The sequence below is a fragment of the Ictidomys tridecemlineatus genome, chromosome 7 (genome assembly GCF_052094955.1).
Source record: "Ictidomys tridecemlineatus isolate mIctTri1 chromosome 7, mIctTri1.hap1, whole genome shotgun sequence".
NCBI lineage: Eukaryota > Metazoa > Chordata > Mammalia > Rodentia > Sciuridae > Ictidomys > Ictidomys tridecemlineatus.
The window spans coordinates 128,555,635-128,582,907 of record NC_135483.1 but is presented as its reverse complement, the minus strand read 5'-3'; the positions used below and the strand labels follow the sequence as shown (position 1 = coordinate 128,582,907).

The 27,273-nt window shown below is 35.9% G+C and overlaps 1 protein-coding gene and 1 non-coding gene across 8 annotated transcripts in view; both read right to left on the bottom strand.

Moving 5' to 3' along the window:
• Pkp4 (plakophilin 4) overlaps positions 1 to 27,273 on the bottom strand; it is a 238,470-nt gene that overhangs the window by 170,442 nt on the left and 40,755 nt on the right. The window lies entirely within an intron of this gene.
• LOC120883877 (U6 spliceosomal RNA) lies at positions 21,290 to 21,396 on the bottom strand. Its single transcript, XR_005726056.2, has one exon. It is a non-coding gene; the product is annotated as a U6 spliceosomal RNA (small nuclear RNA).

Below are 27,273 nucleotides of genomic sequence, written 5' to 3'. Positions count from 1 at the left end.
CACAGACCCCCACCTTTTCCTGAGGATCATCTATCAACATTCTGAGTAACATACTTCAGGGAATCCTGCAATACAACAATCATCATAGATAAGCAAATATTGCTAGAAAGAGGTACTGTTCCATCCTTCACAACTAAAATTTGGTCTTTCGCTTTTCCATTGATGTCAGGCTATTAAAACAAAAATACCAATTAAGTACTTTAAAGAATATTGTACAGAATAATTTAAACTCTTTTCAGTAAAGATTCTAACAAAATTAAGCATGAAATTGTGTTTTGGCTGTATGATGATTACTAGTTTCTTGAAAACTTAGTATGTAACTAAGAATGAATGATTCTTCTAATAAAAGAAGCCAGCCTGTTTCAGGCTGGCTGCAGGTTTCAATTATTTTTTCATACATTTTTCATGAACATTCATGTGGAATTAAACTAGGTATATGGTACACACTGGTGTTTTGATTGTATACAGATTAATTCCCCAACTGGGATATATAACAATTTGCCTAAAACATGTCTAGTACAGATATTAATCTATAAGGTGTTTAGTAAAAACTGTCAAAAAGTGACAGTTTTGAATTGGAGCATCATGAAAAACACTATACAAGTTTAAAGATTTTTTTCTTTTTTACATAATATTGATTTATGCAATTCTGCATGTAATGATTTGTAGTTTTTAAAAGTAGCTCTTTAGAGTAAAGGAGGAAAACCTAAATTAGAAAAAGGTATTTTAAAAAATACCGTAGATAAACAATTTTAATAACATCCTTTTTTACTCCTGTCTGCAGCAAGGTAAATTCTGAAGAATAATGGTTATATTTCAGGCTCTTTCATTCAGTTTCAAACTCTGCGTGCTTAATACCATGTTTTGTTTTCAAGGAGCCAAATACAGTTTCATACTTAAAATGTCCAAACAGCTTTCTGAAGAAAGCATAAGAAAAAAATACCAACCATTACAGAAATAACTTCTAAAATTTTGCTCACAGACGGGGCAAGCCATGGACTTTACTATATTATCCTATTTACTTTTCTGTACTCCACCAACCAGCGAGGGCAGGAATTATTTCCATCTGGATTGCCACCATATTCTCAACACCTAGAAAAGTGCTGAAACACAAAGTATGCATTCAATAAGTGTCTGTTCAATGGAAGCACAAAAACAAATTGAGAAAGAAAGACAACATATCAGGGCTGGGGTTGTGGCTCAGTGGCAGAGCGCTTGCTTAGCATGTGTGAGGCACTGGATTTAATTCTCAGCACTGCATATAAATAAGTAAATAGAATAAAGGTCTATCGACAACTAATAAAAATATTTAAAAAGAATGACAACATATCTGTGTTTTCATTGAAACACTAGACAGTGTTAGGTTTCAAGACCATTAAGATGCTGAAAGAGCTCACAGCTTAGCAGGGGAAAAAAAGTAAAAATAATGTGATAAATGTAATAGTAAAAATGCATGAAACATACCACAATGAAAGTGACAGGAGAGATAAGCTTCATATGGGAGAAGAGGGTCATCAGAGAAGATGAGGGTTACTATAAAAACACAAAGTCATAAAATCTCACAGTGAGCCAATATTCAGAGACTGCCTAAAAGAGTCTAAAACTGGGTGATGAAAGCAGGAGAAGAAAATGATGAAAAGAGGCAGAAAACTCAGAAGATAGAAGATAAAGAAACCATAAAGACAGGTACAGAAATGAGTTATCTACACAGCCTTTAAAATTACCTAAGAGGATGATGAATGTTGAGGCAAAGAATTAAACCAAAACAGGAACCACCGACTCAGTCAATGTGCTAAGGTCACCTAGAGTTAGATAACATTGGTAAGGAGGTGTTAAAGAGAGTAAAAGACAGGGTCAAGGTAGAAGAGTATTGGAGAAATCCTAGTGAAGAGATATGAATTAACTGTAGGGAAAAGAATACTTTTATTTAAAAAAATCATTTAGAACCTGTATGAGAAAAGAAATTATTATTCTATCCTTCTTGTGCCTGTGCCAAGTCCCTTGGGAATAAAATGATAAATATAATGCTAGAAAATTTTATTTTTCACTGTCCAGGTCCAAGTAATCCTTGAGCAGATTATAAAGGAGTACTTGAACATCACCACTCTCCTTGCCTCAATTTCCTCATAGGGTACATTCAGATGCAATCTGGAAATGCCTTTAACCTGGAAAGAAAAATGACAGGCAGAGTCCTCCAGAAAAATCAATAAAATAAGGGTAAGCTTATACATGAATGAAATAAACTAGGAAATCAGTAAATGCACCCCTCCACCAAGAGATCTAGAAATTATAATCAAGGAACTATGATCCATCATGGGTGACTGGCATCAAAACTGGAGAAGGGTGTGGTCAGTATACAGCACAAGAAAGGAAAACCATGATTCCCACTCCATCTGAGGAAACAAAAATGGGAGACTACAAGAACAATATTCAGCTGTTGGTGCAGAGACAGTCCTGAGATGAAACCTCTCTTGAAGCTATCTCTTCACCTTTAACAAGATTCTGGATTCACCAGAGCACATGTTACCCTGATTCAGAGGAAGCCTCTTTAGCAAACATGATATTGTGGTAATTCTGCATTAAGAAAGAAGTGTCTGGTTTATGTATTACTCCTAATTCTTAGAACTATATAACTGAAGGCAGCCTCAGGACTGCAGTGACTTCAAAGTTTGTGATGTGATGCTGGGAAGGCCTTGTTGCTACAGCTAGTTGTTCTCTCCACACAAAAATCCAGCTGAATAATCCTAGATATTTAAGAAAGGGTTAACACAAAGCCCATACAAATGAATGGTTAGTCACTCCAGAAGATGCTGAAAACAGCAATATACATATTAAAAAATGTATAAGGGTGACAGTGGTGCTCTGTGCACATGGGCATATTAGAGCTTGTCAGTTGGAATCTGTTTCACTCCTGTACATGCCTACAATCCTTGAATCTACACTATTACTCTGCAATGGCTATGCTCAGGTGTTACACTGCCACTAAGCCCATGAATTTAATTCTATTCTTTCAATATAAACTGGTTTAAATCACCTTTTACAGAATGATGTCTTAATTTTGGAATATCATTTATGTCTAAAAATCTGTTTAAAATTTTTGCTTTCACAGTGCATGTAAGTTTCATCAAAAGTACAAATAAAAGCCAGACATGGTAGCCCACACCTAAAATCCCAGTGGCTTGGGGATGGAGGCAGGAGGATCGTGAGTTCAAAGCCAGCCTCAGCAATTTAGCGAGGTGAGACCCTGTCTCTAAATAAAATACAAAATAGAACTGGGGATGTGGCTGAGTGCCCCTGAGTTCAATCCCTGGTATCCCCTCCCCGCCAAAAAAAGTAAGAATAATTTCAAAATCATGAACCAGGTTAACATAGTTCAGTATTTCACATACAATATCCAGAGAAGACCTATGCAATCATCCCTGTTTTGTTTTTAAATAATTCCATTCTAAATAAATACTTCTTATTAAATTATGTATTTTGTATTTCTAGTATGGTCACCCCAAAAGCATAAATGTATACAAATGCATACATAGTAATATAGGTATAGGATTTTCTTCGAATTTTCCATAAGCAACCAGAAAAATTTCTCTCTAGGCAAGAAATAGAATATTTTAAAATAATCATTAATCACACTTTTTTTTTACTGGTTTTTAATACTACTTATTTTATGACTAAATATGCTTTACTGACGATTTTTTCCCACCTAAACACCCAATGGAACAACTGACTCAGAATGAAATACTTTTATGGTTAGCTTGAGTTTGCATGTGCTCCTATCTCATCCATAAAGATTAAATGGCATGTCATAGACAGATAAATGGTTTGTATAAAAATTAAAATTGCAAAACAAAAAGTTTTCACTTTAGAAATATCTTTCTAAGTATTGGTTGGTTTTGTCCCCTTCAAATCTCGTCTCATCTCTCTAATACAATTTGTCAGTAATTTCTAAAATAAAATTCAGTCAAATGACACAGTTAACTGAGCAAATGTAATTCAGATAAATAATACATCAAATTTTTTCAAGGTTAAAGCAAACTCTCCAATTTATTCAATTCTTCAAAAGGGTAGAATATTTGTTTTGAAGCTCTGATAAATTATAGCATTTAAATAAAATTGTGTATCTTAAATTAACCCAAAATCACTCTTTTCATCAACATACTATAACATGTACAGAAAATAAAATATGTCAACTTAAAGGCCTTGGGGAATGGCTCTGTCCTGACTGTTAACAGTCTCAGAAAACTCTAACATGAGTTTTGCAGGCCTTTGTATGCTCTTTGTGTCCACATTTCTCGAAGAGCTCTTCCTTTATCTGACTCTGGCTACAGAGGCCTTCCTGTACCACTTTGTGGTTTTTCAGAACAAGAATTGAGCAAGACTTGGATGAGGCTGGATGTGGTGGAACACATCTATAATTCTAGCAATTCAGGAGGCCGAGGCAGGAGAATCATGAGTTCTAGACCAGCCTCAGCAAGGTCTTAAACAACTTAGATCCTGCTATGAAATATAAAACAAAAAGGCCTGGGAGTTCAATCCTCAATACCACCCTCTGCTCCCCCACCCTCGCAAAAAAAAAAAAAAAAAAAAAAGAGGTGGATTAATCAAGAATCAAGAATGGTGAAAGAGAATGGAGGTATAACTCTGTTGTAGTGCATTTGCTTAGCATGTGCAAGGTCCTAAGTTTGATCCTCTACACGAAGGGGAAGAGGAAGAAGAATGGCTAGAGAACAGTAGAGCAGGAATAGTAGTAGAGAGATCACTAAAGAAATCAGTAGGGCTGCTCTCATGTCTCCTGAGATGCTTAGGCTGGGGATTGGACTCAATCCCTCCACCCTATTGTTTTCCAGTCCTGCTCTTGCTTTCATTTCAAGTCCACAAGCCAGTGTGATTCCTCATTACCTGACACCTGAATCACCAAGCCACTTTTTCCTTTACATACACAGAATATATGTGCCTTGTTCTTATTTATTTATTTGGAACCAGGAAATGAACCCAGCAGCCTTTAATCACTGAGACACATCCCCCAGCCTGTTTTTAATTTTTATTTATGTTATCATTTTTTTCCCCACTTTTTATTTTGGGACAGGGTCTTACTAAGTTGCTTAGGACCTCACTTTGTTGCTGAGTCTGGCTTTAAACTTGCGATCCTTCTGCCTCTGCCTCCACCTCCTGAGCTGCTGAGATTACTATGAATCCACTGGCTTGGTGCATTGTTCTTAAGAAGGCACTATTAGTTGGGTGGTGTGCCTGTAAAATTGGCAACTAGAGATGTGAAGGCAGGGGGAAGCAGAGTTCAAGTCCTTTCTGAACAACTTAGCAAGACCCTGTGTCAAAATTAAAAGGGCTAGGGATATATATAGCTCAGTAGTGGAGTGATTCTGGGTTCAATCCCCAGTACTGCAAAACAAACAAAACAACCATCACCACATAACCATCATCTACTTATATTAAAGTTCATTGAGACTAGGATCCCTGTCTTATATGTCTGTATTTTCTATAGTGTAACACATGTGCTGAGGCTTTTAATAAAATGCTTGCTGACAGTACTGATTTTACTACTTGAAGAACTGAAAATAGAAACTGGCACTACACTACTGCACTTTCGGGAAAATGTTTAATGTATTACATAGCTCATATTCAGACACAAAGAACCACTGAACAACCTGCTCCCTTAAAGAAGTCTTTTGTTCATTAGTTGGCACTAAAAATGTCAGAAAGAATCATATTTCATCTTTAATCTTCCTAGTTGGGTAACTTGTTTCTTTTTGGGAAAGGGTTTTGAGTCCCTTAAAGGAAGAATTTTTGAAAATAACCACAAGTCAAGGAAGCGACATTCCTTTACCAGAAGATAAGGCTACTTATGTCACAACTTCATTATACCAGTATTTCTAAATTCTCACCTGCTCAACATGTAACTAAAGAGTGTTTTCAACATTATCCTGTGAATCATAGGTATATTTCTAGCAACCATCTGGAAAACTGTTGTTAGAAAAGTCTTGAGTATGTCTCAATATATGAAACATGACCTGACTGGGGTAAATCAGCAAGAAAACAAAGACTACATTACTTTTTATTTTATAGATGTATTTTTTATTGCTGCCACTAAAAATACAGATAACTGTGCCCTGACTTAATCAATACATTAAATACACCATTAGTGATTCTAAGAGTGTGGGAAAATACCTAAAATACCTCCATGATTTAACTATGTTTACATCTCTTATAATTTTGTTATTTTGAAATTTTTGCTTAATAGCTCATCTATTCCTAGTGCAAAGAAAACTATCAAACTGATTTGATTATGAATTCATAATTAGAATAGAAATTAATGTGACATAATTATATTTCAAAAAGTAAATATTTTAAGTTTAACATATTGTGAAGGTCCCTAACACATTTTTTGTGCCATTTTATTTCTTAGGAGAAGGGCTTACTAATTAATCTGAACAGCATAAACTATAATTTGAAATTCACTGACAGATTCCATTTAGGTATTATAGAAAATTTACCTAATACCCTGTAAAAGCAGAATATGCACCAATAAAGTATAGTGTTACCAAGTATAAATAAATAACAATTAATAAATATTTAGAACCCTGGCAGTGCAAAGTAAGAGAACACATGTCAGATGACTTTCCACAATCACCCTAGCACCTCCCCACAATTAAGGTAATGGGATGAGTATAAAATTTTGATGTCCAATCAGCTTACTGGGATTGTAAAGATTGTATCAAAAGTACCATCTGTCCAAACAGAAGCATGTATGTTCACAACTCATAATAAACATAGCAATATATATAATCTTGATATCAGAGGTACCATAATAAAGAGGACATTTATTTTCATGTTTGGTGAAGTGAGAGCAAGCTGGCACTTTGATAGAGTACAAAAAGAACCTGAAAAGACAATCTGTTTCTTATACAGCCCAACGATTCGATTCTCTCCTCTTTCTGAGTCACACTGCTACTTGAAGTGCAGCTAGATCTCTCAATATCAATTTTCTACCTATACACCAATTAAAAATCTATTTTAACAAAACTATGCTAGAATTTTCCATGGGAATTAGCTATGGTCTAGGACATGTAGTGTTTTCTGACTTTTTGTTGGGGGCATCTTCATTTCTACTTTCCATTTCTTATATAGAATGGCTAAGAGATGAAATGCTCTTTAGGGGTAAACTGAACATCTCTGTTATGGTTTATGTAGGAGGTATGCCCCCAAAAGCTCATGTGTGAGATGATGCAAGAAAGTTTAAAGGTGAAATTATTGGGTTATCAAAGTCATAACCTAATGGGTGCATTAATCCCCTGATAGGAATTAACTGGATGGTAACTGTAAGCAGGTGAGGTGTGGCTGGAGGAGCTAGGTGAATGAGGGCCTGCCCTTGGAGTTTATATTTTGTCCTTGTTGCAGAGCTCTCTCTGTCCTGCTCGGTTCCATGTCCTCATGTGCTTTCCTTCACCACACCCTTCTGCCATGATGTCTGCCTCACCTGGCAGCCAGAGCAACAGAATCAGTCATCTTTAGACTAAGACCTCTCAAACTGTGAGCCCCGAAATGGTCACAGCAGCCAAAAAGCCAACACAGAACCTATTAAAGAAGAAAGGCGGGGCTGGGGATGTGGCTCAAGTGGTAGCGCGCTCGCCTGGCATGCGTGCGGCCCGGGTTCGATCCTCAGCACCACATACAAACAAAGATGTTGTGTCCGCCGAGAACTAAAAAATAAATATTAAAAAAAATATTTAAAATAAATAAATAGAAGAAAGGCAACAAGCACCCTATGGCAGAGCCACAATAACCAGAGATAAAGTCCACTATAAAGGATACATGTAGAAATATTCAGTTATGGACAGAAGCTTACTATGAAGAGCAACAGGCTCATATCAGTCTAAATGCAATCAGCAGTGAAGATTTAGAGCTTTTCCCACACAGTATTCCACATTCAAGGAGTTCTATGCATCCCAAGGTCCCAAATACTATCTTATCAGACTGCTTAAAACAATGTACTTCCTCTGCTCTTTTGAGATCTATGAGAGAAACAAAAGAAGTTTGAACAGGGCATCAATGTTAATGCCAGAAAACTGATGGTCACAAAAGAACTGAAAAATACTAAACTAAGAAGCCAAAGTCTATGTCTCTGTCAAGGCCTGCAATTCATTCTTCCAAGGAGTAAAATTTTACAAGAAGGGAAAGTTAAGCAAGGGATTGAGCTGGAAAGTATCAGGTGAAACACATCAGAAAGAATTAGTTGGAATAGTTTCATGTTGCCATCCATGACTGAGTCCCGGTTTCATGGCACTCAGTTGATCTTCACCACTGTGATAAACCATGTGGCTTTCAACTTACCTTTGACATATAACTGCCACAGGCAGTCACTGAAATTACATCACAACAAAGCCATCCCATTAACAGCATAAACTTATCTTCATACTTTACAGTGGTCAATCATACAAGAAATGCTGAGAAACAATCAGGTCTCTCTCTGCATTTAATCCATGTTTCTTGATTTGGTAAGTGGTACTAATCATTTATGGATCCACAGATCTAAACCACTGCAAAATACGTGGAGCAAGATAAATATACAAAATGTAGACACGCCCAGGTGATAAGTACGTGAAGTTGACTTTCAAAGCCAAAGAAAGAACAGGAGTCAGTCAGTGGCCAGATGGAGCAGACTTTATGATCACCTGGGAATTCAATTGATTGTTTCCCACCCCTTTTGTCCATAATCCCATACTGTTATTCAGAAGTGGTGGCAGCAATCTAAAAAGAACATGCCCTGTAAAGTGGGTGCAATTATCAAGAATGGCCACTAAATAAACATAGTACTTTTAGAAAACTCTTAGCAGTTCTTTTCTTAACCACTTTTGATATATCTTCCCTAGTGAAAAATAAAACATTTTAACCAGCAGTTGGCTGGCCCATCATCCTAAAAGTACACAAGGTGAAATTACATCTACAGGAACTTCTTGGCAAAATTTCACATAAACACATTAGTCAGAGGAAAGAGGAAAAAGTTTCATTCTAATGTTCCTTTCTGATTCTCTTCAGGATGTTAGAATATTTCAATTAACAAAGTTTTACTAAAAGGTTGAAAATAAAGATACTTGTCATTTTTTATTTTAAAGATACTTAAGTAAATTTTTAAGAGGTAATTTTGTTATTTCTTTAGCATATTTTAAAAACAACAAAGAGCCAACAGTATTTAAACCTAGTAGAAAGCCTATTGCCAAGAAAACCACAGGACGCAGTGATGCACACCTGTAATCCCAGCAGTTTGTGAGGCTGAGGCAGGAGGATCACAAGTTCAAAGCCAGCCTCAGCAACTTAGTGAGGCCCATAAACTCAGTGAGACCTTGTCTCTAAATAAAATATAAAAAAAGGTCTGGAGATGTGGCTCAGTGGTTAAGCAACCCTGGGTTCAATCTCTTGCACAAAAAAAAAAAGAAAAAGAAAAGAAAAAGGAGGAGGCTTGGTACTGAATACATTAATAATCCAAAAGCACTTTTCAAAAGCCCTGAGGTTACTGACACCTATCTAAATATTTTTGTGGTTAAATTATATGGTAGCAACATATACTTAAGATTTCTAATAAAAACAATAGCTTCAAAGAACTCTAGAAATGGGAAGAACCTTGAAGATTATCTAGTTGAGTGGTTTTCCAAATTCCTCATTTTCTGAACCCTTTTTTTTCTAAATAATATTGAAAGGAACATCAACACATAACAACATACAAACACAGGAGTTGCTCCTCCTGGGCTACCTTTGTCTTAACCACAACCAGTGCTGAGGCTTCCCAAAGCTTGGAGGAGGCCCAAAATGTCAAGGGTCACACTGTACAGCAAGGTGATTGGAAGCTCTGAGCTGAGATACTACCTGCCCACTGTCTTTCTCTTGGGAGTACGCTTCTTAAGGCAGGACTCTCAATTAAATGGCTGACCAAAACAGTACAATTCTAAAAGAAATATGAATCAGTTCCTATGTAATTCAAAAGTACTTTCTTCACATTTCACAATCAATATTTTCAGAATTCACGTTTTATAGTATAGCTTGAAGGAAAAATTTCAGGCTTAATATTATGGTTTGGATCTGGAATATTCCCCAAAGGCTCATGTGTTGAATACTTGCTCCTGATACAGTAATGATTAGAGGTGGGGTTTGGGGAAGTGATAGATCATAAGGACTTTGACCTCATTAATATATTATTCCATAGAAGGATTCATAGATGAATGGACTATTGGGAAGTGATAGAAAGGTAGATGGTAGAATCTAGCTGAAGGGAGTGTGTCCTTGGGGGCGTGTCCTTGAAGACTATGCCTCATTCTGCCCCCTCTCTGCTTCCTGGCTTCCATAGGTGAAGGCTTTCCTCTGCCACACCCTTCCACCAGGATGTTTCTGCCTCACTCAGGTCTAAAAGCAATGGAGCCAGCTGACTATGGACTGAAATCTCTAAAACCATGAGCCAAAATAAACTTTTCCTGCTTTCAGTTGGCTCTCTCAGGTATCTGGTCACAGTTACGGACGGCTGACTAGCACACTTATTATTTTCCAAATGTTTTACTCAATGTTTCAAAATGAGTGCTATTAGAACTTGAAAATGTGTACCAGAGTACTCAGAAGTTTTCCTCTGAAGAGTATCTGCTGGCAGAGAGGTGGGCCTTCAGGCCCTACCTCTTGCACCTTCCAGAAACAGCAGCACTCTGTTCCTCCTTCCAATTGCATTTGCAGTTGCTATTCCAGGTTGTGGCATGTCCCTTGTCCCAGCTCTTTGTTTCTTACCTCAGGCTGCTGAGTCAACTTACCTGAGAAATCTTCCTTGAACTCCTCCCTCACCAACTCCCTCCTGGCCAGTATAACAAACACTCACTCCTTTTTCCTCACTCAACTTAAAGCACTTATTGCCACCTGATATATTTGTCTCATCACCCCTCACCTTGAATATAAACTACATGAGTACAGAAGAGACTTTGTTCACTGGTTTATCAAAAGCTATAGTAGTTCCAGGCAGCACACTACAGGAGGAAAAACCTGGTCCTCTGTAAAGCCCTGGCCACATGATGTTGGCTCAGCATTGATTCTTATCCCCACTGAACTCCAGGAGTTCCTAAGGGGTTGTGTTTGGTTTTCCTGGTTGGCCTGTGTTTATGGAGTAGGTAGAATCTTAAGGCTTTGATGATCACTTCTAGGTTATCCGTTAAAAAAAAATCTGATTCTTGAACCCTGAGCTCAGTTTTGATTTTCATGTCTCTTAGATATCAACAGAGAGCCCTCTCAGATGCTCAAACTCAGAGCTGAATTCATGGTCTTCCTAAACCTGTCTGGCTTACAAAGAACCTGGGTCTGAAACCATTCAAAATAGTTATCAAATTCATTCTTTGTCAAGTAAGCAGGAATAGTATAAAACTATTTTATAACTTAAATCATGCTAGTCAGGAACATGTCAGGAATGGAGCTTTCTCTTAAATTCTACCTGCAAAGACTATTAAACTCTTTAGTACACTTTCTACCATGGAAGAAGAATTTTTGTTAAGACGTACTATACAAATGGTAACTTGGCAATCTATTATAACCCTTACCTGTTTCAATAAAGAGGACAGCCATTAAAAACAAAAATGAGAGATCACTGAAATTGCTGGAAAATACATTATGAAAATATTTAATATTTTTAAAACTTTCATAATAAACTTTGTTAGAATATAACAAAGAATTGGAAATTCCTTTGAATTTATAACAAGTGTATAAAAGTAGTATCTAATTTACTATATGCTTATAATTCAGATAAGGTGGCAAAGCTTTCTTAATTAAAATTATAAAGACATTTAGAAGATCATAAGGCCAACTTGAATAAGTGAACCCAGTTCATTCCAGAAGAGACTTTAAGTTACTATTCTAGTAACTAATTATGTGCTACTAATAACAAGAGTGAAGGCTTAATTTTATGTTTAATTTGACTCCTATTCTTGCTGGTAGAAGGGCTAAACTATCAGGGAGATCATGATCTTTCATGATTATAAGCATGAGAAATGCAGAAATGGTAAAGATCAATACATCAGACAACTCTTGGATATTTAATGTAGGATCAGTCAAGTTTTTAAAGAGTAAATGAATTACATTAGGAGAAAGTAAGTTGTTTCTTTGCTTATTCATTCCAACATTTACTAAGCATCCCTCAGTATCAGGTACTTTACAGGAACCTGTTTATATTGATTTCCTAATTTTAATACAAAGTTGACAGTATAAAAGTCATTGGGGAAGCCAAATTTGCCACCTCTCAAATTATTAAAGAAATTAGCAAATGTACATTGGGTCATCTGCCAAGTTATACCAGTCATACTGTTAGAAGTATATAAATTCAAATCAAGTAAGTAAAATGCCATATCCCCCAAACAGCAAGAAAGCTAATATGGTTTAAAATGAACTTAAATATGATTTGTTAACTATAAAATCTATAGTAAACTTTTCCTGTGCTCTTATATCTTAAACTCATTACATTTGAAAAGCACAATAAATTACTATTTATGTTCCTGAAGAAGATGGCAGATTAGAGAAAGGATGTATTTCCCAGTTATTACTTAGCACCAGACTTATAAACTAGGGAAACTGTCCTCAACAAGGTGGGTAACTAAGGGAACTCATTGAAACTTAATACTGGACTGTAAAAGAAACCCTGTGAACACAGAAATTCAGAAACTTTGAACAAAATATAATTAATACTTTAGAGATGTGCCAGCTTGGCTGTAATGGCTGAGGGGAATGGGGAGTGCAAGCAAAGAGAGAAGACAGCCTGGCTGGTGGATTAAAAATAAAAATTGGCTTGGAGAAACCTGTGGATTAGAGAGGAAAGCTAAACAATGGACAGAATGAATCCCCGGGGGAAGTGGTTCAGTGAAAACCAACCCCTCCCCCCAAAAAAGTGCTGGACCCAGGGATGGATGGCTCAGCAGGAAACAGGATCGCTGGCATTGAAAGCCTTTGTGGGCACTGAAACTGGCCACCAGTGCAGGAATCATCTATAAGCATTGTGCAGCAGTGAGCAGACACAGGAGACTGGGACCTCATAAAGAAAGTTGCCAGTAGTTGCCTCTTATGATCCCCTGTGTGTGCCTGAACCAGAGTGACAAAAATAGGCACAAAGAAAACTGTACCTGGATCACACAAGTTCTGGATACTAAGGGAAGAAAGCTCCCTTTGTTGCTGGTGCTTCATAAGCGCTCTAGGGAAAACACCTATAGAGGCCACAGAGGAGCGTCTGCATTCTAGTGTAGATACCCAGTATTTCATATTCATAGCAGTGAAGGTGAGACCTGTGGAGTCCCTATACCCTAAAAGTGGATTTTACCAGAGGCCCTGGAGATCCAGACATCCTGTAGAGACCAGCATTTTCCCAGCAAAAGGAGGCATGGATCAAATCTCAAATACTCACCAACAGAGTTCCAAAGTTCAGTCAGTACTAAATCCCAACTACTGGAACTTCTAATTTTGAACCCTGTGCCAGCCCCGATATAGGAATACACAATTTCTCAGCACACCCCAGTTTTTCCCACCATATATTGGGAGATTAAAAGCCCAGATCTACTATAACCAGCTGTGGCCCCTAGCCACAATGGCTGGAAGTTAGTGAGGAACACAAAGACATTGCACTTAACAACACTCAGTCCTTGACCCAAGGGTGGCAAAGTAAAAAATTAAGAATGAAAATCCATCCCTACCAAGAGGGAAATAAGCCTTTTTATTTCTCATTATGATTTTTTCCTTTTTTCTTTTGTTCTTATCTTTTCTTATTATTTCTTTATCTCCATAGTACACCCATTTAAAAAATATTTTCTTTTTTTAAAATTACTACATGACCAGTGTAATTCCACATCATGTACAAGCAGAAGAATGAGAAGTTATACTCCATTTATTTATGATGTATCAAAATGGATTCTACTGTCATGTATAACTATTTAGACTTAAAAAATCTTCAAAGTTTTTTCAAACATTATTCAATTATATTTTCTTATTTTTAATATTTTCCATTCTGCAAGACATTTTTTGTATTTTATGTGTGTGTAGGTGTGTAAGTTCTGTGCCAACAGGTTCAAAAATACGCATATATATTTTCATATAATTTTAGTTTCACTTTAACTGCTTTGCTCTGCACCTGTTTATTATTTGGTCTTGGTTTGACATACGAGGTATAATTATATGTGGGTTTGAGTTGTTTTGATCTTACATTTGCTTGTTTGCGCCTTGTTTTCCGTCCCTATTATTGCCCCTTAATCAATATCTTCCCCCATAGACAGTCAAATTTTCCTTTTCCTCCTCCTTTCTTTTGTTAATTACTTTTAGTTAATTATTTATTCTTTCCTTAACAGTTGACATCTGCTACCTATCTTCTGTCTCTCCCATGATAACTTTTTAACTAATTCAAACTTTCTCTTCCCTTCCTTTATGCAGTTTATGAAATTCCTAGCCCATTCATGTTATTGTGATTATTAATACAGTAGAAGACATAACAGATACTTACCATCTAATGCCTGATCCAGTTCCAGTTTTAATTGTTGATACTGTTCTTAAATACTGATCTTACCAATATTATGTGGGTGGCAAATAGTGTTACAGATGTCAAAGTAGACATTGGAAATTTATCTTAAGGCTGACTATCTGTTGCTAACATTACTGTGATTCCTGGCTGTCCCCTTCCTATAAGAGAAAAGTGATTGTGACTCTTCAAGTTCACAGAGATCCTGCTGCAGGGCAATACCCACAACTCAACTAAGTTACATCGAATCTCTCCTCACTTGAGGCTCAACATTAATTAATATTACACAGAACTGGGGAGAAAAACTCCATACCAACAAATAGGCCACAAGGGGGAACAACCAAAGAGATTCCTCAGGCCACACCCATGGACATCTACTTATATATCAAAAACAGAGGGTAGTCAGAGAATACAAAAGGAAACAACACACAAAAAGACACATATATAAAAAAAAAGAAGGGGAGCCCATCTCAATTGATGCAAAAGTCCAAGATCTCTGAAAACATGAGAAAACAGGCAAAGAATTCCCTCCCCCACCAAATTCAGAATCACCCAACAAAGAATATGGAAGAAGATGAAATTTCAGAGAAAGATTATTTTAAAAAATGATTATAAAAATGTTCAGGGAATTAAACAAAGACCCAAGGAATGAATAAAGAAAGCAGATAACGAAGACAAAAGGCCATTTCAATGAAGAAACAGAGATATTGAAAAAATACCAATCAAAACTCCTGGAAATGAAAGACACATGAACAAAATTAAAAATTCACTTTAAAGCATCACCAACAGGTTAGAATGCTAAGAAAACAGAATGTCAGACAGTGAAGACAGTGTATAGGAATTTAAACACTCAGTATGCAGTAAAAGAAAAAATTAAACGACCATGACCAGATATAAGAACTCTGGGATAGATGAGAACATGGAGATACAGGGTAAAGGTATAAAGATCATTTTCAATGAAATGGTAACAGAAAACTTTCCCCATATCAGAAATAAAATAGACATCAACATATAGAAGCATGCAGAACCCCAAACAGACAGATCAGAAAAGAAATTCTCCAGCACATGTCAAGATCAAAATGATTAACATAGAAAATAAGGAAAGAATATTAAAACCTGTAAGAAAAAAAAGTCAGGTCACATTTAAAACCAAACCAATAAGGCTCACCTCTGACTTCTCAACTCAGATTGTAAAATCAAGGAGAATCTAGAATGAGCTATCCAGACATTAAAAGAAAGCAAATGCCAGTCAAACTCTTTCAAAATCATTGAGGAAATAAAAACTTCCCATGACAAGGATAAAGTAAAAAAAAAAAAAAAAATCATGACCACTAAGGCCAGCACTACAAAGAATACTCTTTAAGATATACTGCACACAGAGGAACTTAAAAACAACACCCAAAGTCCCCAAGTAGATGCAGATCATTAAAAAAGTAATCAACTAAATGAAAATCATGACAGAATTAATTACTGCAAATAGATCAAAATGGCAGGAAACCACAAACACACATACATCATAATATTTAATGTAAATGGTCTCAATATCCCAGTTAAAAGACACAGATTATCAGAATGGAAAAAAAGAGAAGATCCAACTATGTGGTATTTGTAAAAGATGCATCTCATAGGCAAAAGCACTCAAAGGCTGATGGTAAGAATAGAAAAAAAAAATTCCATGCAAATTGAGTCTGAAAACAAATAGGAGTAACTATTCTCCTATCTGACAAGTAAATTTCAAGCATGAATTCTAAAGAGACAAAGAAGGCTACTACATCCAGGTAAAGGGAACAATCCAATGAGAAGATATAACAATAGCAAACAAATATGGTCCTAACTGAATAAATAACAACACACTTCTTGACAGGAAATCCCAGACAGACCCCAGTGCAATAATACTGGGTGATTTCACCACACTCTAATCATCAGTACAGATAATTCAGACATAAAATCTATAAAGATATTACTAATTTAAATAATACTATAAAATCAAATGGACCTAATGAACATCTACAGAATAATTTACCCAAAATAGGTGAATTTACCTTCTTTTGGTAATGGAATCTTTTGCTCAAGGAATCTTCTCCAGAATGAAATATATTCTAGGTTACAATGTTAAATCTTAGTAAATACAAAATAATTATGTAAATAAATAAATTTTTTAAAGGATATAATTTAATATAATCCTGTTAGAAATCAATAGCAAGAAAATATTAGAAACCACATAAACACACAAGATTGGACAATAATCTTTTAAATGAAGAATGGATCACAGAAAAGTTAGAGAAGAAATTGAGAAATTTTTAGATACAAATGAGAACAGAGATACAATCTATCAAAATCTCTGGAATAATATGAAATAAGTTGTACAAGGAAAATTTATAGCACCAAGTGTCTACATTTAAAAAAATGTAGAGAAATTCCAAATAAATAAGCTTATGCTCTACCTCAAGATCTTAAGAAAGGAAAAACAAACTAATTCCAAAATCAGAAGACAGGAAATAATTAATTAAGATCAGAGCCAAAATTAATGAAATTCAGAATTTAAAAAACACAAAGAATCAATGCAACGAAGATGTAGTAGATGCAAAAATCTTAATAAAATATTAGCAAACCACATTCAAAAACACATGAAGAAGATAATACACCAAGATAAAGTGAGAAGTGAGTTTCATCCCAGAGACACAAGATTGGCTAAACATATGCAAATCATTAATTATAATTCACCAATTAAATAGAATTAGGGACAAGAACCATATGATCATCTCAGTAGATGCAGAAAAGGCCTCTCATAACAGCAGACATTCATGTTTAAAAAGGCTAGGTAAACTAGGACTACAAGAAACTTACCTTCACTTTACAAAAGCTATTTAGGACTAATCCAAAGTCAATATATCATACCAAATGAGGAAAAACTGAAAACATTTCAGTTAAGATCAGGAAGAAGACAAGGTTGTTCACTCTCAATACTTAAACTCAATGAGATTCTCGAAACTCTAACCACAGCAATCAGGCAATAGAAGGAAATTAAAGGGCTTACAAATAGGAAAAGTAAAAGTATCTCTGCTGATGATATTATCTTATATCTATAAGACTCAAAAAACCATAAAATTTCCTCTACCAGATGACTTTTGCATCTGATAAATGAATTCAGCAAACTAACAGAATACAAAATCAACATACCTAAATCAATAGCTTCCCAATACTCTGACAGATATTTTGCTAAGAAACCATCCTTTCCCAATAACCTGAAAAAAATATGGAAATAAATCTAAGCAAGGAGGAGAACGATCTCTACAATGAAATTTATAGAAAACTGAAAACCCTAAAGATCTTCGAAGATGGAAAGACTTCCATGCACTTGAACAGGGATAATTAATACTGTCAAAATGGCCATACTATGAAAGGCAATATACATTATTCAATGGAATCCCCATTGAAATATCAATGACATTTTTCACAGAAATAGAAAAAAAAAGTCCTTAAATTCATTTGGAAGAATAAGAGACCCAAAGTAACTAAAGTAATCCTGAGCAAGAAGAGCAATGCTCCTGGTATCACAATACCCAAGCTTAAATTATATTATGGAGCTACAGTAATAAATACAGCATGGTATTGGCATCAAAATAGACACAAAGACCAATGGAACAGAATAGAAGACAGAGAGAAAACTACATACTTATACCCATTTGATACTTGACAAAGATGCCAAAAATATATGTTGGAGAAAAGAAAGCCTTCTAAACAAATGGAGCTGGGAAAATTGCATATCCATATATGGAAAAATGAAATTAGATACCCATCTCTCAACCCTGCACACAAGTCAAATCAAACAGGACCAAAGACCTAGGTATTTGATCATAAATCTTGAAATTGCTAGATGAAAACACAGTGAAAACTCCATCTCAAAGGTACGGACACTGATTTCCTTAACAGGACCCCTAAAAGCTCAAGAAATAATACCAAAAATTTATACATAGGATGCCATTAAATTAAAAAGCTTCTGTACAGCAAAGAAAAAGTTTAACTGCATGAAGAGAGAGCCTACAGAATGGTTGAAAAATCTTTGCCAGCTGCTCCTCTGATAGGGTATTAATACTCAGAATATATAAGGAAATAAAAAAAACCCCTAACACCAAATAAATAAATAGCCCAATCAAATGGGGAAAATAACTAAACAGATACTTCTCAAAAGAAGAAATACAAATGGCTAACACACATATGACAAAATGTTCAATATATCTAGCAATCAGGGAAATGCAAATAAAACTATACTGAGATTTTAACTCACTCCATTCAAAACATGACAATTATCAAGAATACAAATATTAATAAATGCTGGTGAGGATGTGGGAAAAAAAGGTGCATGCATGCATTGTTGAAGGGAATGCAAATTAGTACAACTCTCAGGAAAGCAGTAAAAAGTCCTCAAAAAATTAGGAATAGAACCACAATATGATTCAGCTACCCCACTACTCAATATATATCCAAAAGAACTAAAGTCAGTATACTATAGCAATACAGCCATTTCAATGTTTATAATAGCACAATTTACAATAGTCAGCTTATGGAATGAGCCCAGATGTCTGTCGATAGGTGAATGAATCAAACAAAGTAATACGTATGCACAACAGAATTTTATTCACCCATAAAGAATAAAATTATGGCATTTGCTGGTACATGTAGGAAATGGAACACATCATGCTAAGTGCAATAAGACACACTTAGAAAATCAGGACAGAAATTTTCTCTCATATGTGAGAGCTACAACAAAATAAAGAAAAGAAAGCAGGAAATAGGGAGGACATCACAAAGATATTGGGATCAGTAAAGTGGAAGAAGATTGAGAGGGGGAAGAGGAGGAAATATGAAATAAATTTAACAGCATATATCAATATACCACACGGAATTTCACCTTTCTGTATATGTAGAAAGTACCAAACAAAAATAAATAAATGAATGAGTGAAAGGAAGATCAGTAGAACAGAGGAAGGAGCACAGGAGGAGAGAAGAGGGAAAGGAAAAGGAGATAGGGATTGAAATCAAATTCTATGTATATAAAATTCTGTCAAAATGAACCCAACTACTATGTATAGTTATAATGCTCTAATTAAAAAAAATTATTTAAATTTATTTTTCTGTTTACCAAAAATCCTAAACCAATGATTCTCAAAGTGTGATCTGGCAATATCATCAACAGCCCACACCTACTGAATCAGAAACTCTAAGAACAGGGCCCAATAATCTGAATTTTAACAATCTATCCAGGTGATTCTGATACACACTGAAGGCTGAGAATCACTATCCTAAATAAAAATCATTTAGTAATACAATTAAACAAGTGCTTTTATAACTGTATATGTAAAGATGAAAGTAAGTTTATGTTCATATTTGTAGAAAATTCTATAATAAAAATGGTAGATAATTTCTTCTTTTCAAAATTTGTTCTTTTGGGGCTGGGGATGTGGCTCAAGCGGTAGCATGCTCGCCTGGCATGCGTGCGGCCTGTGTTCGATCCTCAGCACCACATACAAACAAAGATGTTGTGTCTGCCGAGAACTAAAAAATAAATATTAAAAAAATTCTCTTTCTCTCTCTTAAAAAAATTGTTCTTTTTAGATATACATGAAAGTATATTTTGACGTATTATACATACATGGAGTATAATATTCTAATTAGAATCCTATTCTTGTGATTATACATCTGGAGTTTCACTGTGGTGTATTCCTATATGAACACAGTGAAGTTATGTCTGATTCATTCCACTGTCTTTCCTATTCCTATCTCCCCTGTTCCCTTCATTCCCCTTTCTCTACTCCAAAGTTGTATTTTTCCTGTCATCCCCCTTGTTGTGTGTTAGTATCCACATCAGAAAGAACATTTGGCCTTTGTTTTTTTTTGGGGGGGGGGGGAGTGTGGCTTATTTCACTTAGCATGATAGTTTCTAGATTCATTCATTTACCAGCAAAAGTCACAAAGTCATTCTTTTTTATGGCTGAGTAATAGTCCATTGTGTATATAGTATCACATTTTCTTTACCCATTCATATGTTGAAGGGCACTTTGGTTGGTTCCATAGTTTAGGTATTGTGAGTAGAGCTGTTATAAACATTGATGTGGCTGAATCACTATAGTATGCTGATTTTAACTCCTTTGGATATGCACCAAGGAGTTGTATAATCAGGTCAAATGGCGATTCTACTCTTTGTTTTCTGAGAAATTTTCATGCTGCTTTCCATAGTGGTTGCAACAATTTGCAGTCTCACCAACAATGTATGAGTGTCCCCCTTTCCCCACATCCTCACCAACATTAATTATTGCTTATATTCTTGAAAAATGCTATTCTGACTGGAGTGAGATGAAATCTCAGTAATTTTTATTTGCGCTTCTCTAATTGGTAGAGATGTCAAACATTTTTCTCATATATTTGTTGACCATTCATATTATTTCTTCTGTGAAGTCCTATTCAGTTCCTTTGCCCATTTATTGATTGGGTTATTTGGGTTTTTGTTAAAAGAGTTTTGAGTTCTTTATATATCCTAGAGATTAATGTTCTGAGTTACAGGTGGCAAAGGTTTACTCCCATTCTGTAGGTTCTCTCTTCATATTCTTAATTTTTTTCCTTTGGTGTAAAGAGGCCTTTTAGTTGGACACTCTCCTATTTATTGATTCTTGATTTTATTCCTTGAGCTTTAGGAGTCTTGTTGCAGAAGTCAGTTCTTAAATGGACATGATGGAGAGTTGGGCCTAAACTTTCTTTTCTATGTACAAAACTATGGAATGCTTCACAGATTTGTGTCTCATTCTTGTGCAGGGACCACGCTAATCTTCTCTGTATGGTTCCAATTTTAGCATACATGCTGCCAAAGAGAGCATGATAATTTCTTCTTAACAACGCAAATAATACTGCTCTTTTAGGCTGTCAATAATTAACTCAAAAATATTTAATCTACTGAGTTTGATTAAATAGTTTCAAGAAAATGAATGGCATAATAATCTCTGACTGGGTGTTAAAATTACCAATTACAAAGAAGACGGTTTTAGAATATATAAAGTTTTAACAAAATTTCAATGAACAACGGAAGATCTTAATTTTTGGAAGTAACATTTCAAAACTAAAAGTGTATCCTCACTTTAAAAAAACAATCTGAGGGCTGTGTTGTAGCTCAGTGGTAGAGAGCTTGCATAGCATGTGTGAGTCCCTGGGTTTGATCCCCAGCACCACATAAAACTAAATAAACAAAATAAAGGTACTGTTCCATCTATAACTAAAAATATTCTTTAAAAAAGTAAAGGATTTGATAAAATATAAATTTATATCACAATATTTCATTTTACAAAGACATTCTTTGCCTTATAAAATTACCTATAGGCTTTAATTTTCCTAACAAGTTTAATGTCTTAGACATTAAAGTATTTGCTTAAAAATTATCAAAATATTTCTGACTCCTCAGGGAAGAAATGAGAAGCAAAATGAGACAAGGAAATCACACACTGAAGTGTTAAGAGTCAGCCATCAATTAAATATGAAACAATTTATAAAGATAAAGCATTACTGAAATTCCTTTTGCTAGATCTTCCATGAGTTAACAACATGTCCATGAAATATTAGAAGCATAGCAAGTAGAGTCAACACTTGAACATTGCTTACATCATCTGACATATGTCATTTCCAGGAGCTTTTTCAATTCCTTCACATGTGTTATGGCTCCAACTTTTAATTAGGCTTAAGAATTCCTACAAGGGGAGATTCTAACAGGATTTATACAAAACAGATGTGGATAGAAAAGCTGAGTTACATGACAGGCCTAAGGACTTTAACATGTATTACCAAGAATTCCCACAGTATTCTTAAATATATAAATACAAGACCACAGAACAGAAAGTCTCAAGGATTTGTGCCAAAAGTTTATTTTAAAACATAAAGAGTTTACTATGCTTTTATGAATGACTTTTATTCTTATAAAAGCCATCTCTAACATATTACAGAAGTTGTACCAATGTAAGCAAACATTCTGCAACACCATAGCTCCTATTAGCATGTGAGTGAACCCAACTAGTTGACTGACTCACTTTGTGTGTCTATGTGGGCCAAGGGTATTTGGTAATTTCCCTAACCGATGAGTTCTTATGTTTTACAAGAGATTAGTCGGGCTGCAGAACTGCAAAGACATCAGGTGGTAGGAGGGAGTTCAACTCTGAAGTGACTTTAGTAATCTAAGTGGAGCTGGACCTGAGAGGAAGGTGAGGGGTGAAGAGAAGACACTTCCCTTGAACACAGGTATGTGCCCTGGAAAAAGGCAGAGGTAAGAACTGAAAGAGGCAATCTTGTCATTTGAGTTTTAGTGCTTAAGGGGATTGAAAGACAATTCAAACTAAGGTTTCTAGCCCAGGACACTAACTTGGAAATAAAGACTTCTCTTAAAGCTGCTTTACAAGCTTTTTGGGGAACCCTCCTCCACTAGCAATAGTCTCAGAAGAGATCAGAACCAGAGACTTATGGACCCTATGCTGCAAAAAAGAAATATAGGTGCTAATGGATCTGGGGGTCACTACTGTGTCCATTACCTTATTTCCAGGCATCATCTTCAAGAGTTCTGTTAAGTTTACACCAATCAGCTAAGCCAGGTTGTAACAGTTTCTAAAACATGTTTGCTGACTGGTAGTAGGGGCTTGAGATTTTCATGATATTAATCTTTCAAATCCAAGTGGATGGTCTACTCTTCATCATGAAAGCAGTAAAGCAAAGTCAAATAAACAGCTTTCCCCTTTTACTCTATTTTATGTAGTTAAGTGTTTCTACCTTCAAAAAAAAAAAATCTAAACATCATCAAATGTGCTTTATAAACATTGTCCAGACACTGCCCAACGTAATCAGACTCTTAAGGTATCCATTGTGGAAAGCCCTCTGATTTTATAAATGATTCTGTAGCTATAAGTATACTAAGGTCTAAAAACTAAATGGGAAGATTTAAGTCACAACCTGTCTTAGACAAGAAAACTTAACCCAGGCAAACATCTACATAGTGATGTTATACATTGGCTGAAACAGTGCAAAAATGAATCAAAACAGGTACATTTTAGGGCAACTGAAATAATAATCATGCACCTTTCACTGATCTATGAAACTTGGTTCCGCCCTCACTTAAGTGCTTTAATCTCCCTCTTCTACAAAACACTTAGCATCAGGTAGAGGCAGGAGTGAAAAGTTCTGGAGCACGGCCAACCCACTGGCACTGCAGTGACACTTGCTGCAGTTTAGCTTGGTGGGCTAATCAAGTGCCATGGATGCGTGTCAGTGGAGAGTACAAGCAGCTACTCCATGAGAACCTCAAACAGGGAGACTGTGCAGGACAGGGAAGGAAAATCTGTTAAGATGCATTAAAGCACAGCTTTGAGCAGTGTGGCATCTGTGGAATGCTGAGAAACAGAAGTACGTAAACCAACTTGGCATGTAGCTATCAGAAATTAAATGGTTCATTTTAAGTGATGTCAGTGGATATCCAGAGGCCAAAAGGAGAGAGCTACAAGGCAACAGTAAATGTTGGGGTTTGTTGTTGTTGTTTTGTTTTTATTAAGTGAATATTGGTAATATTAGCCTTTTTTGTTAATGCATCTCAGAAGTCAGTTAATACACCAGAGTCCACAGTCCAGCAATAAGGTCTGGTACAACAAAACAGGGAAACCTGCCAAAAGAGTACAGTATTCACAAAGTGCTGCTGAGCTCAACCTTTCTTTAGGGAGATTCTAAGATGCTTGCCATCCTTGCCAAGTTGAATCTAAAGCCCTTCTGTGCTCAGGTTTAGCAGCCATGCTAAATTTCCCTGGATTTCTGAGGTCTCAAAGTAACAGCTCTACAAAATGACTCCAAGTTAGAGGCGACATCAAACAGCAGAGTATAAACAGGGAGGCTAATGAAGATTTTGAGTATATCATAACCCCCCTGAAATAGGGACCGATAGCTCTTATAAGTACAATTATCATAGAAGCTCAGAACATGAGTACTTTCTCACTAGCCCATTTCCTCTCGTAGATATCTGCATCTCTCTGAATTATTTCCCACATTCAAGGTCCAAAGCGGCCAACTCTACAAAAGTAGTCCATGGTCTGGTCCAGCAATGTGGGAGAGCTCTCTCAGTCTCATCCATGATGTCATTGACTCTGTGGTTGCAGTTAACTCGGAGTTGGAGGTACCTCATGAAAAAACAACCAGAAAACATGGATACCCTTACCATCTGTAGGCTTATATTTTTCCCCCTGTGGTACTGCTGTTAAGTTAAATAAGCACTGCATTTTCTGTTGCTCAGGGAAACAAACTATCTATAAACATGAAGAGCTTTTGTGCCTTTTCTTTATAGAACCAGGTTTTATTGAGGAAGGGTTATCTTTATATGTTACTATTATACATGTTTATCAAAAAATAAAAACATATTTGTAAGGCAAAAATGAAATTGTCTGCATGCTTAATAATAGATCTTGACTGATATAATCAACAAGGTTGTCATTACTGGCAGTTATCTGAATGATTGCTTTCTCTACAAAAGCAACTGAATAGACTAGGGCCTTAACATTTGCTACTGTTCCATGGTGTGCGCTACACTGCGGTTAGGACGTTCCAGCTCCTCGCCAAAGAAAGAGAAACAATGGGAGTGCTAAAAATAATTAGGAAACAAACATGCAAGATTAGCCTGCCCTGATTATTCATGAATGTAAAATACACTAAATTACTTTATACTGTCCATAAAAGTGCGAACCACTTACCATTGAAGATGATTTTCATGACTGCTTTCTCTAGCAGTAGTATACTAATTAGAACTTTCTAACATTTCTGGGAAATTACTGCCTCACCTTTTGATATATGCTGTTCTGCATCATAAAGGAATCAGAAGTTGCAAATTCAAGTCTAGAGAGGTGAGACTAATTCATGCATCCTACTCTCTAAACCCCCTATAGCTATATTCTGTGTGCTCTAATATCATTCATTTTATTTAAGAAATCTATAACTAATCTATGGGCAGGGACATTTTTTTAAAAAATTCAGTTCAAGTATTGCCATTCCCCTACCCCCCCCCAAAAAAAAAATAACCTCATTTCTATCTGGGTAGATGAAGAACATGTACAATGGTATGATTTAGAACACACTGTAATGAAGCCAGTCCACCAAGATTTCAATATATAGTAAGGGTCAGTGGTCTTCTGCTCTGCCACCCACATAGATACAAATGTTCCTCCAGGCCAGGATACATATGCCCAATTATCCTTTAGGAATGTCAGAACACTGACCTCGCTATTCTAACTCAAATGCAAGCATGTGAGCTAAATTTTATTGGGCCAAAACTCAGTAGTGTTACAGTTTCTCTGTAACTAGAGACAAAACTGGGTCACAAGAACTATCTTCTTCTAAGAACAAGCTAGGTAAACAAGCAAGGTAGGTCACTGGTATTACTTCACTGATAGAAGTTGTCAGATGGGGCAGGCTATTGGGCTTGCTCTGGGTTTTGCTTTGTATGAATGGACAATGCCCTGGGTTGGCTGAAGTACACCCTCTACAGAGCTGTTGTAAAAGGGGTCAATTTATTTAATCTTAAAAAAAAAAGTGTAATGGACCATTTAGTCTTATGTACTTGAACTTCACAAGCCAGGCATGATTGTGCATGCCTGTAATCCTAGTGACTTAGGAGGCTGAAGTAGGAGAATTCAAGTTTGAGACCAGGCTCAACAGCTTAGCAAGGCCCTAAGCAATACAGTGAGAATCTGTCTCAAAATAAAAAATAAAAAAGGGCTGGGGATATAACTCAGTGGTAAAGCACCCCTAGGTTCAATCCTCAGTAGAACCCCCACCCCGCCAAAAAAAAGCTTCATAAGCTTTCCCCCTTAACCACATAGTAAACTGCTCAAATTATAAAGTGATTATTCTGGACCCCAGAAAGCACCCCTTCAGTAGACTATTTCATGTAGGGTGCTTTACTGACCTTCCTGTAAGCATGTACACTTGTTTTGAATCCAAGAACAATGAGCTGATGGACCAGTCCTACTCTTTTCTGTGGCCACAGGCTGTGCTACAGAAAGCTGAGCCTGGTCAGCAGAACCAGAATTGACTAGATCACCAAAAAGTCTCTTAACCCTGGAAGGTTTAAAATCAATCAATCAATCAATCAATCAATCAATCAATCCCAATGCCGGAACAGGGTTGCTGGTATTATCTGAATGAATGGAGCAAGAGTAGAGTCAAGGTTCTATGAACAGCTGAAAACTGTCCTTTCTACCAACTTGTCTGCACTGTTTAATACTGCAGATATTGAGAAGAAATATCCTGGAGAAGGTGACTATTAGGCAAGCATCAGTCAGCACAGTATACTAGTTTCCTAATGAATATCACTAAAGGAATGCTGGAAAGAAAAATGAAGCTGAAGAAACAAAATTACATTTAACAACATTAAAAAAAAGAAAGAAAAAATAGTTCACCTTTTAAAAGTATTTCACAACACTAATTTGAAACAAAGTACCAAAATACAGAGTGCACAGTAAGAATAAAAGATTGTTAAAATACTTTTTATGCTTGGATAGGTTTTTTTTTCTTTTTTCAAATCACCATATAATTCTAATTTTATATTCAGATTCATTTTAAAATGTATAAAACGCTACACAACTTATTAGCCCCCCCCACTCTTTTCTGCCCATCCTCACAAAGCATTAAGGCTATTATCCATTTTTGTTTGTATTTTCTGGTTTATTCTGGAGCAAAGACTTAGA